The following is a 13,289-nucleotide window of genomic DNA, read 5'->3' on the forward strand; positions in this document are numbered from 1 at the left end:
TGGAGGTTCAAAATTCATAATACATTAATAAGTGACAGAAAGCAGTTTTTATTTTATAACCGTGTAAACATCGTTAATGGCGCAATAAATTTATTACGGTCGAGATGATACTGAATATGTGTATCTTATGTATTGAGACTTATTTGAATATTTATTGTAAAAAAAAAAATTTTTTTATTTAACTTTACTTATTTTCATTTTTTAGACTTTTTATTTTTAAACTTTAATGTACTGGCATATATCTATATGCCAGTACATTAGCCTGCGTACTTATAGTACACAGGCAGTTGTTTAGACATGCCTAAGTATGCCCTAACAACAGGAAATATTGTCAGACAGCCCTGGGGTCCTTCAATGGCCCATATATGGTATGTCCCTCGATTGCATCACAGGGATTTACCCCTTGAATGATGTGATCAGCTTTGATCGCAGTATTCAGGGGAATAACGACGGAGATGAGCGATTTCGCTGATCTCTGCCGCGGGGCTTCGGCTATGTAATACAGCCATTGCCCCGCTCCTGACAATAAGTGTGTGCGCGCGGTCAGCATAAGGCCAGCGCTGCACTAATGAGCGGCGGAGCAGGCACTGAAGACAGAACATGGGGGTGTTTTGCAGTGCGCCCGCCATGTTCTCTGTCTTCAGTGCCGGCAATTATTAGTGCAGCGCCGGCCGCATCACATCATGCTGACAGCGCGCGCACTTGTCAAGTCTCAGGAGCGGGGCAATGGCTGTATTACACTCCCGCAGCCCCGTTCAGACTAGGTTCATGTGTTACAATGCTAAGTTGTGCGGCCGCACAGCTTCGTATCGAAATACATGAAATAACGGTATTGAACCGTTTGAGTGTACACCGTATCGAGGTTAAGATGCACCGTGCAACCCTATTGTCTGTACATGTTCCCTCTGAATTGTGAAGTGCTGCGGAATATGTTTGTGCTATACAATATATATATATATATACACACACACACACACACTATTTACAATGAATCTCTTTGTATTCATGTCGACCATTTAACGTTATCAGGACTATATGCTACAAGAATAGGGAGGGTAATAGAGGGGTCTGTCATAGGTTCATGAAAACCCGATTACCGTGAAGTAATCAATCTTTTACCCTTTCACCTATGACAGCACCCCTGGAGATGTACAATAGAAGTCAATATTTAGGGTGGGACCACATCTTATAGGCCTTTGGTAGAAAGGTACAAGTCAGAGGCTGTATGCAGCTGTAATCGGTAATGCTTGGGGAAGGTGTGAGGAGAGCTTTATGTAGCAGCCTTGCATATCTGGTTTAAGGATGCTTCTGCTCTCTCAGCCCAAGAAGTGGACACAGCAGTGGTGGAGTGAGCCCTGAAGAACTGTGGAGGCTGGAGATTCTGATTTACATAGGCTAAATGTATGGCCTGTTTAATCCATCTAGCTATAGTGGGTCTACTGGCTGCCGAACCCTTGTTAGGGCCCTAGAACTGGATAAACAAACAAGTTTTCTGAGGTTCTTACACCTTTAGTGATTTTTAGGTACTGACTAGGCATCTCCTTACATCCAGGCAGTTAAACTGCTGCTCCCTCTGATTTTTAGGGGAATCACAAAAGGAGGGGAGAATAATCTCTTGGTCTAGATGAAAAGGAGAGACCACCTTGGGAAGAAAACTTGGAAAGGCCTTCAAGATGACTCTATCCTCTAATAGTAGGGTATATGGGGGAAAGGCAGAGAGGGCCTGTATCTCACTTACCCTACGGGCCGACGTAATGGCCAACAAGAACGTCATTTTGAGTGTCAGCGTCTTTAGGGTTATAGAGTCTAGTGGTTCGAACGGTGAGTTTGTCATAGCCTGGAGAATATTTAAGTCCCATGGAGGAACTGAGGATCTATTCTGGGTTTTAAGCCTAGAGGAGGCTGCCAGGAATCTCCTAACCCAGGGGTGTTCCGCCAATTTGAAATAAAAAAAGGAACTTTAATGTGGATATCTGAATCTTTAAGGTGTTAGGCTTGAGGTTTTTATTTAATCACACCTGGAGAAAATCTAATATCAAAGCGATATCTGGTTTGGTTAGAGGATTTATGTCTACACCTGCATTACTGGGACCTGGTATAGGAGATCTGGTATGGTCGGAAGAATCCAAGGCTGGTCTTAGGACAATCTCCTTAACCATGCGAACTAGGGTCTCTTTTTTTTTTTTTTTTTTTATCACTCTTGGGAGAAGACATGGGGGGTGTGTGGGCATAACCCCTCTCGACTCCAACACTGGGAAAATGCATCTATTGCTGTTGGGTAGTCTGAGGGATCCAGGGAGAAGAATCTCTTGACCTTCCTGTTTTCTCCGGACGCAAATAGGTCTATTGAGGGAACCCCCCATTTGTAAGCAATCTTCTGAAGTATCTCTGTATTCCGAGACCATTCTGACTGGCGTAACCTTTTTCGGTTTAGAAAGTCTGTCACCTGGTTGTCCCTTCCCCTCAGGTGGACAGCTGAGAGGGTCAATAGGTGGCGCTCTGCCATAAAAATTATCTGGGAAGATTAATCCATCAGTGAAAACTACCTTCTCGTCCCCACCCCTTATTTATATAAGCCACTGTCGTCGTGTTGTCTGAATATATTTTTAATTTATGACCTGAAACTGCTGGTATAGAGGTTTTCATAGTCTGGAAAACTGCTGCCAGTTCCCTGAAGTTTGAAGACCTCTGTGGGGCCTGGTGGTCCCACTGACCCTGGAGAAAAGAGGAGTTGTAATGAGCTCCCCAACCCCAAGGACTCGCATCCGTAGTTATATTGAGAGTAGGGGTTGTTATCCATGGAATGCCCCTGTTGAGGTTCTCCCTGTTCAACTAGCATCTTAGAGACAGCCTGTCTGTGGATGAAATGTGGAGGGATTGATCTAGGGAAAGACAGCTCTTGTCCCACTGATCTAGAATGTCCCATTGTAAAGCCCTGTATCTGAACGGAGCCCATAATACTGCTGGAATGCATCGCATCATGAGGTCCAGAACTGACCTAGCTTTCCTGAAAGATGTCATATGGGTTAAATAGAGCTCTGAGATGGTCTATCAGGGGATTGATCTTCCCTTCTGGAAGGAAAGACATCTGCCTGGAGGAGTCTAGAAGAATCCCTAGAAAGACACCTCTGTTTGAGGGAATCAAATTTAGATTTTTTTTCAGGTTTATGTTCCATCCTAAGTTTGTTAGGCTAGAACAAATTATTTCTATATGTTGAATCAGGGTCTGAGTTGTTTCTGCCACTATTAAGTCCAGGTAGGAAGTCAGTAGGATGTCCCTCGTCCTGATGAATGGCGGAAATTACATCCTACATTTTGAAAACACCCTTGTGGCTTGTGAAATGCCAAAGGGGAGGACTCTGTACTGTATGTGAAACAAACAACTGTTGAGGGTCACCGCCACCCTTAGATATTTCTGGTGAGGACTGCATATTGGTACATGATAATATGCATCCTCCAGATCTAGTGATGCCATCACACAGTCTTTGGAGAGGAGAATTATGGTTGATGGAATGCTCTCCATGCAAAAAAATTTGTAGGTCAAATAACAATTTGGTTCTTTTAGATTTATTAAGACCCTGTATTTTCCTTCCGGTTTCTGCACCAGAAAAAGAGGGGAACAAAAGCCTTGGCCTGTTTCTGCACTTGGGACTTGAAATAGAGCCCCTTTTTAAAAAAAAATAAAAAAAAATTGTATAAGTGACAATTTCTGACTCTAATGCTTTCAGTTTTTCTGAATTATTTTTAGGGTCTTTGTGGGAAAGAATCTGTTTGGTGGAAGAGATTTGAATTCTAGAACATAACCTGTTTTTATAATTCCTAGGATCCATCGATTTTGTTGAAATTTTTTCCCAACTTTTGAAAAACAGGGATAGACGACCCCCCCACCCGCCATGGATCTTCTGGCGTCATTGTTGGTGGTCTCTGTTTTTGGGGTAGTTTTAAGCCCTGAAAAGGAAACCCTTGTTCTTCCTAGGGAACTTTGGGGTTCTAAACTTCTGTCCCCTAGGGTTAGGTCTTTTATTAAACCTTTTGGGACGAAAGGAGTCCATTGGTTTTCCTTGTGCAGGGAACCCCTTTTTTCTATCAGACGCTTTTTCTAATTTTCTAATAGGTCATCTAGGGGGGGCCCAAACAAATAATCTCCAGACTAGGGAATTGCACAAAGCGTCCCTTTTGATCCAGTGTCCCCCTTCCAGGTTTTTAGCCAGATAGCCCTTCTTGCAGAGTTTAAGAGGGCAGCTGATCTACCGAGGCGTCGGCCAGAAAATCTGCTGCCTTAGATAGCACTGGAAGGGAGGAAAGGATCTGTTCCCTTGAAGTCTTGTCTCTAATGTGAAGCTCTAATTGTGCTAGCCATATTTTTAGAGACCAGAGGCTACAATACCTGGCTTAAAAGTCCCTGTAGGAGCTTCCCAGGTTCTCTCGAGGTAGTAATCCGCTTTCCTATCCATGGGATCGGATAAAGAGCCTAGATCCTCAAAGGGAAGGGCATTTTTCCTCGATATTCTTGCCACTGGGACGTCAAGTGTATGGGTATTATCCCAGTCCCTGCAGACCCCTTCTTCAAAGGGATATTTCCTTTTAAGGAATCTGGGAATACCAACTTTCCTATCTGGATTTTTCCATTCCCTTTTGATGAGACTTGATAAATTTTTATGAATGGGAAAAGTTCTCTGTTTTCTAGGCCCTAAGCCTTCAAACATTATTTCCTGGACAGAGCTAGGTTCTTTGGGGTCATCAAGTCATGGTTGCTCTTACAGTTTTTAGGAGCTGATCTACGTCTTCTGCTAAGAACAAATTCCCCCCTCCCCCCGTCCTCATCCGAGGTATTGTCTGAAGAGCTCAGCCCTCCTCCTTCCTCTATCTGAAAATCCTCTTCAGCAGAGGAATCCGATAAATCTACCCTGGAAGAGGTGGATGGTGGATACTTCTTTTCTTTAGGGAGTTCCTAACTTCTGCCCTCACGATCTCTTTAATGCTTGAAGCCAGATTTGCAGATTCTTCAGTGATGATCTTATCTAAGCAATTCTGGTAAAGTCTTATTATAAGAGGCTGCAAGTTTTTATTACAAATTGCACATTCCTTTTTATGGGTCTTATTCAGTTTCTTTCTAGGACCTTCCCTGGTCTAAACATATGTACAAGAGAAGAGGACCGTGTTAGCAAAGAGAGAGTTTTTTTTTTGTCTTACCCTATATAAGTCCTGCTTTCTCCTCAATTACCGGACTGGGGGATCTTGTGGCATCCGAGCGGTCAGTGCGTCCTGCTGCTTCTCCTGGTGTTTCCATTATGGGAGGAGATGCTGGAGACTGAGGCTCCATATTGTTCAGGCCTAAATAGGCCTTGGATTGGCTGGAGAGGTCCTATGCTCCAGACGCCTGGAGCCCCTCCTCCCCGGATGTGACGCGTTGCTGTGACTGGAAGTTTTGCACAGCGTGTGCCGGAAGCTGCCAACGCAGGGCATGCGTACCAGCCCCACCAGGGAACGGAGTATGACCCCGGTAGAACCGCTCTCCGGCCAGAGGAAGGTCTCACCTCGTGGGACCTAAAAGCACCTCCAGGGTCGGGTTGCATTATTTGGCGTGTTACAAGAGCTTATCTTATGCTTTTATCTATATCTGTTTTTGTAAGTATGGAATAAACTCGTGGAATTTGTAGTTTCCAAAAGGTAGTGCACTATCTCCTTTTTCTCCCTTGTTGGAGATTTAGAACATCAAGTACGAGGATATACACAGCAAGCAGTTCCATTTCTGCAGTTTCATTTCTATGCGGAACCACAAGTACCAGCGAGATATACACACCAGTGGAAATTTGGATAGTTTTTTCTGCATGCTAGCTGGGGGAAGGTCAAAACCCTTGATGGACACTTCAAACTTTACATCTACAACCGTCTGAGCGGTAAAAAACGATCAACTTACCTCCAGGGAGGGAAGCGATGGACTGGGAGAGGAGGGAGTAACTGTCCCCAAACATAAGGTTGCTCTCTCCACAGGACACCTTCCAGAGCACTCCTAGGGAGAAAAGGTAAGAAACTGGTAGGGGGCCTGCAACCCAGGGAGACGTGCTTCTTTCCTAACAGGACAATCCCCTCAGGAGGACATGAAACCTGACTTGGTGTGTGGAGAGGTGTGTAATTTTTTTTATTTTTTTTTTTATATCCTCCGGTTTCCTGTCCAGCGAATGGGATCTCTCTCCAGGGGTTGAAAGGGTGAAACTGGAATTGTTGTTTGTACAGCGTTCATTGCGGGTTAAGTGATCTTATATTAGAATAGTTTTGACTTTTCTGGCCATGGCATTATCAATTGTGTATGGTATGTTTAACTGGCTCTTATTGATCCCCTGCCTTTGCCAGGGCTTAATAGAAACCGAAAGATGGCAGACCTGGGGGCCTTCATTAGGCCCCCAGCCTGCTGTGTCAACCAGGTAGGCTAACCAATGGGAACCGCCATCTCTTAATAATGGCTAAGTCGCTATTGACCGTGGCATCTAAATGATTAAACGGCCCGGTTGTGGCAGTGAGGTGTCAGCTGTAACATACAGCCAACACCCGCTGAGTATGGAGTGGACTTAGCCCAATTAAAAGAAAGTATGTCATACTTTGTCTCTAGGTGATGTTGTCAACTTCAGACAGTCTGTAATTTTTTTTTTTTTTGTAAATGCTTTATTTTTTGGAGAAATTTTTCTTAAAGACATTAATAAGGAACAGAGGAGAGAAAATAAAACATAAATAAATATGAAAGGTTGATTAAACGCTGTCTGTTACATCAGTCTGTCATTTTTTTAAGTAAATACACACAGTAAAGTAGTTGTTCATCATTAGTCCTATTCACTTAGCTCATGGATGTTGCCCAACACATGTATGTCATGTAACCCTGTTGGTAACTGAATGTCAGGTGTCACATGACTGACGCCATGTTTAATCCTATTCAGTGGATACATTACACATGACTAATATGTGGGCTATATCATTCAACTGTGAAGAGACATGGGCCTACTGCACTGTTATAAAAAAGATATGTAAGCAGAATTTCCATTACATTTTCTGTATCTATAAATAAAGGAGTTATCCACTTTTTATTTTATTATACTCTATTTGTCTTAACCTTTTCAGGGGGATTACCCAACTATGTATTTGGGCATGGCTCATAGGGGCAGTGAGTAAGTGTACTTGGGCCGTATACCAGGTCAGCCCCAGCATAGCTGAATATGTGTGTGTGTACAAACTGTTGTCCAGAAATGTTATTTACTTCAACGGGACTGAGCTGCAGTACTAGGCTCAGCTGCCCCAGACAGATGTATTTCTGTATAGGTTTATAACATGGGTGTTTATAATATGACCGTTATTATTAGTAATTATTAATAACTGCTGTATGAAGGCGATACTCATACAATCTTCTCTTTTGTGCTGTACAAACCTCATGTAAGCTGATAAACTCACAGGATTAGGTCTTCTGCACACGGGCGTATTTAGGATCTGCATCACTTGGATCTGAATATGGCAGCAGTGCATTTCCTTGTTAACTATAAAATGAAATGGTCATAAAACCAAGTTAAATCTTCTGAGTTTAAATCCCAAAGTGTCCCAGACAATGACCTGGCTCACAAATAGAAATGTGTTTCAAGTCCGTCAATTAGAACAAGGTTTCACCCTGATAACCTCTCTGGTTACCAGACTCCATTTCTAGAAGGATTTCTCCCTTCACTTCTTAAAGTCATAATGACTGTCATTTGTATGCAATGTCAGAGTGGCCACTGTATCTTACAAATTGCTACATTGTGAGAATCCAAAACAAAAGCAGTGAGCAACACATACTACAGATAATCCTCTCAATCTACTAAAACAGAGAATCTGTCCCAAACTAAAAGCCCTTTTACGCCGGCCGGTACAGCCGAGCGCCGATCAACAAGGGGCACGATTGCCCCTGTCACAAGGAGCTATGGATGGGGACAAGCGGTCGTTACTCTGATCGCTCGTCCTCATCCATTATCATCATGTCGGCAGCGCGTCTCCCTGTTTACACAGGGGGATGTGCTGCAGACAACGAAAATATTGTACTTTTTTAAAATGATACGACCAGCAGATGATCGAGCGTTTGCTCGTTGATCTGCTGATCGTTCCCCTGTTTACACAGGGCAACGAGTGCTATATGAATGCTTGTCTGCACGATAATTTGCCAGTGTAAAACTCCCTTTAGGCTGGGTTCACACGAGCACATTAACGTTCGTAATGGACGGACGTATTTCGGCCGGAAGTCCCGGACCGAACACCGTGCAGGGAGCCGGGCTCCTAGCATCATAGTTACGTACGATGCTAGGAGTCCCTGCCTCTCTGCAGGACAACTGTCCCGTACTGTAATCATGTTTTCAGTACGGGACAGTAGTTCCACGGAGAGGCAGGGACTCCTAGCATCGTACATAAGTATTTAATTGCAAAAATTTAGCATTTTTCTAAATTTAAATGTATCTGCTTGTAAGACAGATGGTAATACCACACAAAATTGTTGCTAATTAACATCACCCATATGTCTACTTTAGATTGGCATTGTTTTTTGAACATCCTTTTATTTTTCTATGACATCACAAGGCATAGAACTTTAGCAGCAATTTCTCAAATTTTCAAGAAAATTTCAAAAGGCTATTTTTACAGGGACCAGTTCAGTTGTGAAGTGGATTTTAGGGCCTTCTATATTAGAAACCCTCGATAAGTCACACCATTTTAAAGACTTCACCCCTCAACGTATTCAAAACAGCATTTAGAAAGTCTCTTAACCCTTTAGATGTTTCACAGGAATTAAGGCAAAGTAGATGTGAAATTTTCACATTTCTTTTTTTTTTTTTGCAGAAATTAATTTTTCATCTATTTTTTTTGTAACACAAAGTTTTACCAGAGAAACGCAACTCAATATCTATTGCCCAGATTCTGCATTTTTTAGAAATACCCCACATGTGGCCCTAGTGCACTTATTGACTGCAGCACAGGCCTCAGAAACAAAGGAACACCTAGAGGATTTTGGGGCCTCCTTTTTTATTAGAAAATATTTTAGGCACCGTGTCGGGTCTGAAAGGCTCTTGCGGCGCCAAAACAGTGGAAATCCCCCAAAAGTGACCCCATTTCGGAAACTATACCTCTTGAGGAAATTATCTAGTGGTATAGTGAGCATTTTGACCCCACAGGTTTTTTGGAGAAATTATTGGAAGTAGGCCGTGAAAATGAAAATCTACATTCTTTCAAAGAAAATGTAGGTTTAGCTAATTTTTTCTAATTTCCACAAGGACTAAAAGGAGAAAATGCACCACTACATTTGTAAAGCAATTTCTCCCGAGTAAAACAATACCCCACATGTGGTAATAAACGGTTGTTTGGACACACGGCAGGGCTTAGAAGGGAAAGAGCGCCATTTGGCTTTTGCAGCTCAAATTTAGCAGGAATGGTTTGCGGATACCACGTCGCATTTGCAAAGCCCCTAAGGCACCAAAACAGTGAAAACATCAAAAAAGTGACTCCATTTAGGAAACTACACCCCTTGAAGAATCCATCTAGGGGTGTAGTGAGCATTTTGAACCCATAGGGGTTTCATAGATTTTATTAGAATTGGGCAGTGAAGATAAAAAAAATCCTTTTTTTCCAATAAGACGTAGCTTTAGCTCAAAATTTTTCATTTTCTCAACAAATAAAGGAATAAAAAAAAAACAACATTTGTAAAGCAACTTCTCTGGAGTACGGAAATACCCCATTTGTGGTCATAAACTGCTGTTTGGGCACACGGCAAGGATCAGAAGAGAAGGAGTGCCATTTGGCTTTTGGAGCACAGATTTTGCTGGATTGGTTTCTTGACACCATGTCACTTTGCAAAGCTCCTAAGATGTCAGTACAGTGGAAACTCCCCAAAAGTGATTCCATTCACAAAACTACACCCCTTGAGGAATTCATCTAGGGGTGTAGTGAGCATTTTGACCCCACAGGTGTTTCATAGATTTTATTAGAATTGGGCAGTGAAAATTAAAAAAAATCCTTTTTCTTCAATAAGACGTAGTTTTAGCTGAAAATGTTTCATTTTCTCAACAAATAAATGAAAAAAAGCACCACAACACTTGTAAAGCAACTTCTCCTGTGTACAGCAATACCACATATGTGGCCATAAACGGCTGTTTGGGCACAGAGTAGGGCTCAGAAGGGAAGGAGCGCCATTTGGCTTTTGGAGTACAGATTTTGCTGGATTGGTTTCTGGGCGCTATGTCGCATTTGCAAAGTCCCTGCGGGACCAAAACAGTGGATCCCCCCCAGAAGTGACCCCATTTTGGAAACTACACCCCTCAAGGTATTCACTTATGGGTGTAGTGAGCATATTAACACCACAGGTGATTGGCAGAAATTGGTGTGCACTCGATGTTGTAGAGTGAAAATGGGATTTTTTTCTATAGATATGCCAATATGTGGCGCCCAGCTTGTGCCACTGGAGACACACACCCCAAAAATTGTTAAAAGGGTTCTCCCGGGTATGGCGATGCCATATATGTGGAAGTGAACTGCTGTTTGGGCACACTGTAGGGTTCAGAAGGGAGGTAGCGCCATTTGGCTTTTGGAGCGTGGATTTTGCTTGTAGTAGTTTTGTATTGAGTCTTACTGGTGTTTCCGTTTATAATGTGCGGGTACATGTAAGCCGGGCGGAGTATATAAGGGGCATAGTCAGGTGGTATAGTGGGGTAAACAAAAACAATAAAATAATCCATAGATGTGTGTTACGCTGTGACACAATCCTTTCTGCACAGGCCGGTGTCGCACTGATAAACTGTGTCCTTTCTTATCCCCCTTTTGGTCCACACTCCGCACCTTTTCAGTTTGAGGAATTTTGCTGAGAAGTGTTTTCCTGGTATAATACGGGCACCGTCGCTTCCAGCAGATATGTTTGGGCCCTCCCCTTCCTGGTTCCCTAATTTTAGGGGCCTTCATAATTCGTCACTTGAAACAGAAGAAACGTTCCCCTCGGGCCGGCACATCTGCATATTTTTATTTCCTGGCTTATTGGAGCCTTAACTAATTTTATTTTTTCATAGACGTAGTGGTATGAGGGCTGTTTTTTTTGCGGGACGAGCTGTAGTTTTTATTGGTACCATTTTGGGGTACATGCAACTTTTTGATCACATGTTATCCTTTTTTTTTTTTTGGGAGGTAATGTGACCAAAAAACAGCAATTCTGACATTATTTTTTTAATTCTTTTTATACAGCGTTCCCCACGCGTTATAAATTACATGTTAGCTTTATTCTGCGGGTCAGTCCGATTCCGGTGATACCTAATTTCTAGAACTTTTTTATGTTTTACAACTTTTTGCACAATAAAATAACTTTTGTAAAGAGAATGGATTTTTTCTGTCGCCGTGAGAGCCATAACGGTTTTAATTTTTCCGTTGACGGAGCTGTATGAGGGCTTATTTTTAGCGAGACGAGTTATAGTTTTTATAGGTACCATTTTTGGGTACATGCGACTTTTTGATCACTTTTTATTTAAATTTTTGGAAGACAAAGTGACCAAAAAATAGCAATTATGTCAGTATTTTTTTTTTATTTTTTTACGGCGTTCACTGTGCGGAATAAATAACATTATATTTTTATCGTTTAGGTCGTTACGGTCGCAGCGATACCAAATATGTATGGCTTTATTATTTTTTTCAATAATAAATGACTTGATAAAGTAAAAAGGGCGATTGTGTTTTGTGTTATTATTTAAAACTTTTATTGTATTTTTACAACTTTTATTTTTACTTTTTTTACACTTTTTTTTACACTTCTTTAGTCCCACTAGGGGACTTGAAGGTCCAACTGTTTGTTTGATGTTCTAATACTACCCATGTAGTGCAATGTATTAGAACTGTCAGTTGTTCACTGACAGCAAGCCGATCAGGCTCCGCCTCCGGGCGGGGCCTAATCGGCTAACGTAATGGCAGATAGGAAGCCTTTGTTAGGCTTCCGGTTGCCATAGCAATCGCCCCCCACAACAATCAGCCCCTGCAATCGCGTAGCGGGGTGCCGATGTTGCTATAACAACTTAAATGCGGCAGTCACTATTGACTGCCGCAATTAAGGGCTTCATCGGTTCGGATCACCGCTGTGATCCGACCCGATGTTTTCCCCCAGTACTAAGGCTGCTAGTAGCAGCCTGTACTGGGAGATGCCGGGCTGCGGGGAGCGTCTGTGTGCTCTGTTAGGGTATGTTCACACGGCCAAATTTCAGACGTATACGAGTCGTTTTACGTCTGAAAATAGGGCTGCAATACGTCGGCAAACATCTGCCCATTCATTTGAATGGGTTTGCCGACGTACTGTGCAGACGACCTGTAATTTACGCGTCGTCGTTTGACAGCTGTCAAACGACGACGCGTAAATTTACTGCCTCGGCAAAGAAGTGCAGGGCACTTCTTTGCCACGTAATTTGAGCCGTTCTTCATTGAAATCAATGAAGCACGGCTCAAGGTTTACGAGCGTCTCAGACGCCTCGTAAATTACGAGAAGGAGCTTTTACGTGTGAAACGAGGCAGCTGTTAACAGTCTGTCTTTTCACACGTAACTGCCTCTCAGCGTGTGAACATACCCTTAGGAGCACACGTGGATTAACGGGCTGCAGGCACAACGACCAGCTTTGCAACCCGTTAATCTACGTGGGGTGGTCGTGAAGGGGTTAAAGAGGCTCTGTCACCAGATTATAAGTGCCCTATCTCCTACATAATCTGATCGGCGCTGTAATGTAGATAAGTGGTTTTCATTTTGAAAAACGATCATTTTTTAGCAAGTTATGAGCAATTTTAGATTTATGCTAATTAGTTTCTTAATAGAGAACTGGGCGTGTTTTTACTTTTTTTACCAACTGGCCGTTGTAAAGAGAAGTGTATGACTAGGCGTCAAAACACGCCCAGTTGGTCATTAAGAAACAAATTAGCATAAATCTAAAATTGCTCAAAACTTGCTCAAAAATTATCGTTTTTAAAAACCACTGCTGTTATCTACATTACAGCGCCGATCAGATTATGTAGGAGGTAGAGTATTTATAATCTGGTGACAGAGCCTCTTTAAATCACAAGATCTAGCCCATGTTAGAGGTATTTGGTAGCCAAAGACGTATCTCATAATCCTTACTACAAAGTCCTTCCCTGACCAGATGTATGAGTTAAATTTCTTGATTTATATTGATAAAAACAAAAGTTAAATATTACAGTTTTCGTGCCGGCCAACAGGGCACACAATTTGCTGACGCTTTTTTTTTACATTTATTTGTTTTAACCTTGATAGTGTC

The 13,289-nt window shown here is 42.3% G+C and overlaps 1 protein-coding gene across 1 annotated transcript in view; it reads left to right on the forward strand.

Moving 5' to 3' along the window:
- The window catches only part of CEP120 (centrosomal protein 120), a 91,964-nt gene that overhangs the window by 54,410 nt on the left and 24,265 nt on the right, over nt 1-13,289 (forward strand). The window lies entirely within an intron of this gene.

Source organism: Rhinoderma darwinii, chromosome 1 (assembly GCF_050947455.1).
Source record: "Rhinoderma darwinii isolate aRhiDar2 chromosome 1, aRhiDar2.hap1, whole genome shotgun sequence".
NCBI classification, from domain to species: domain Eukaryota; kingdom Metazoa; phylum Chordata; class Amphibia; order Anura; family Rhinodermatidae; genus Rhinoderma; species Rhinoderma darwinii.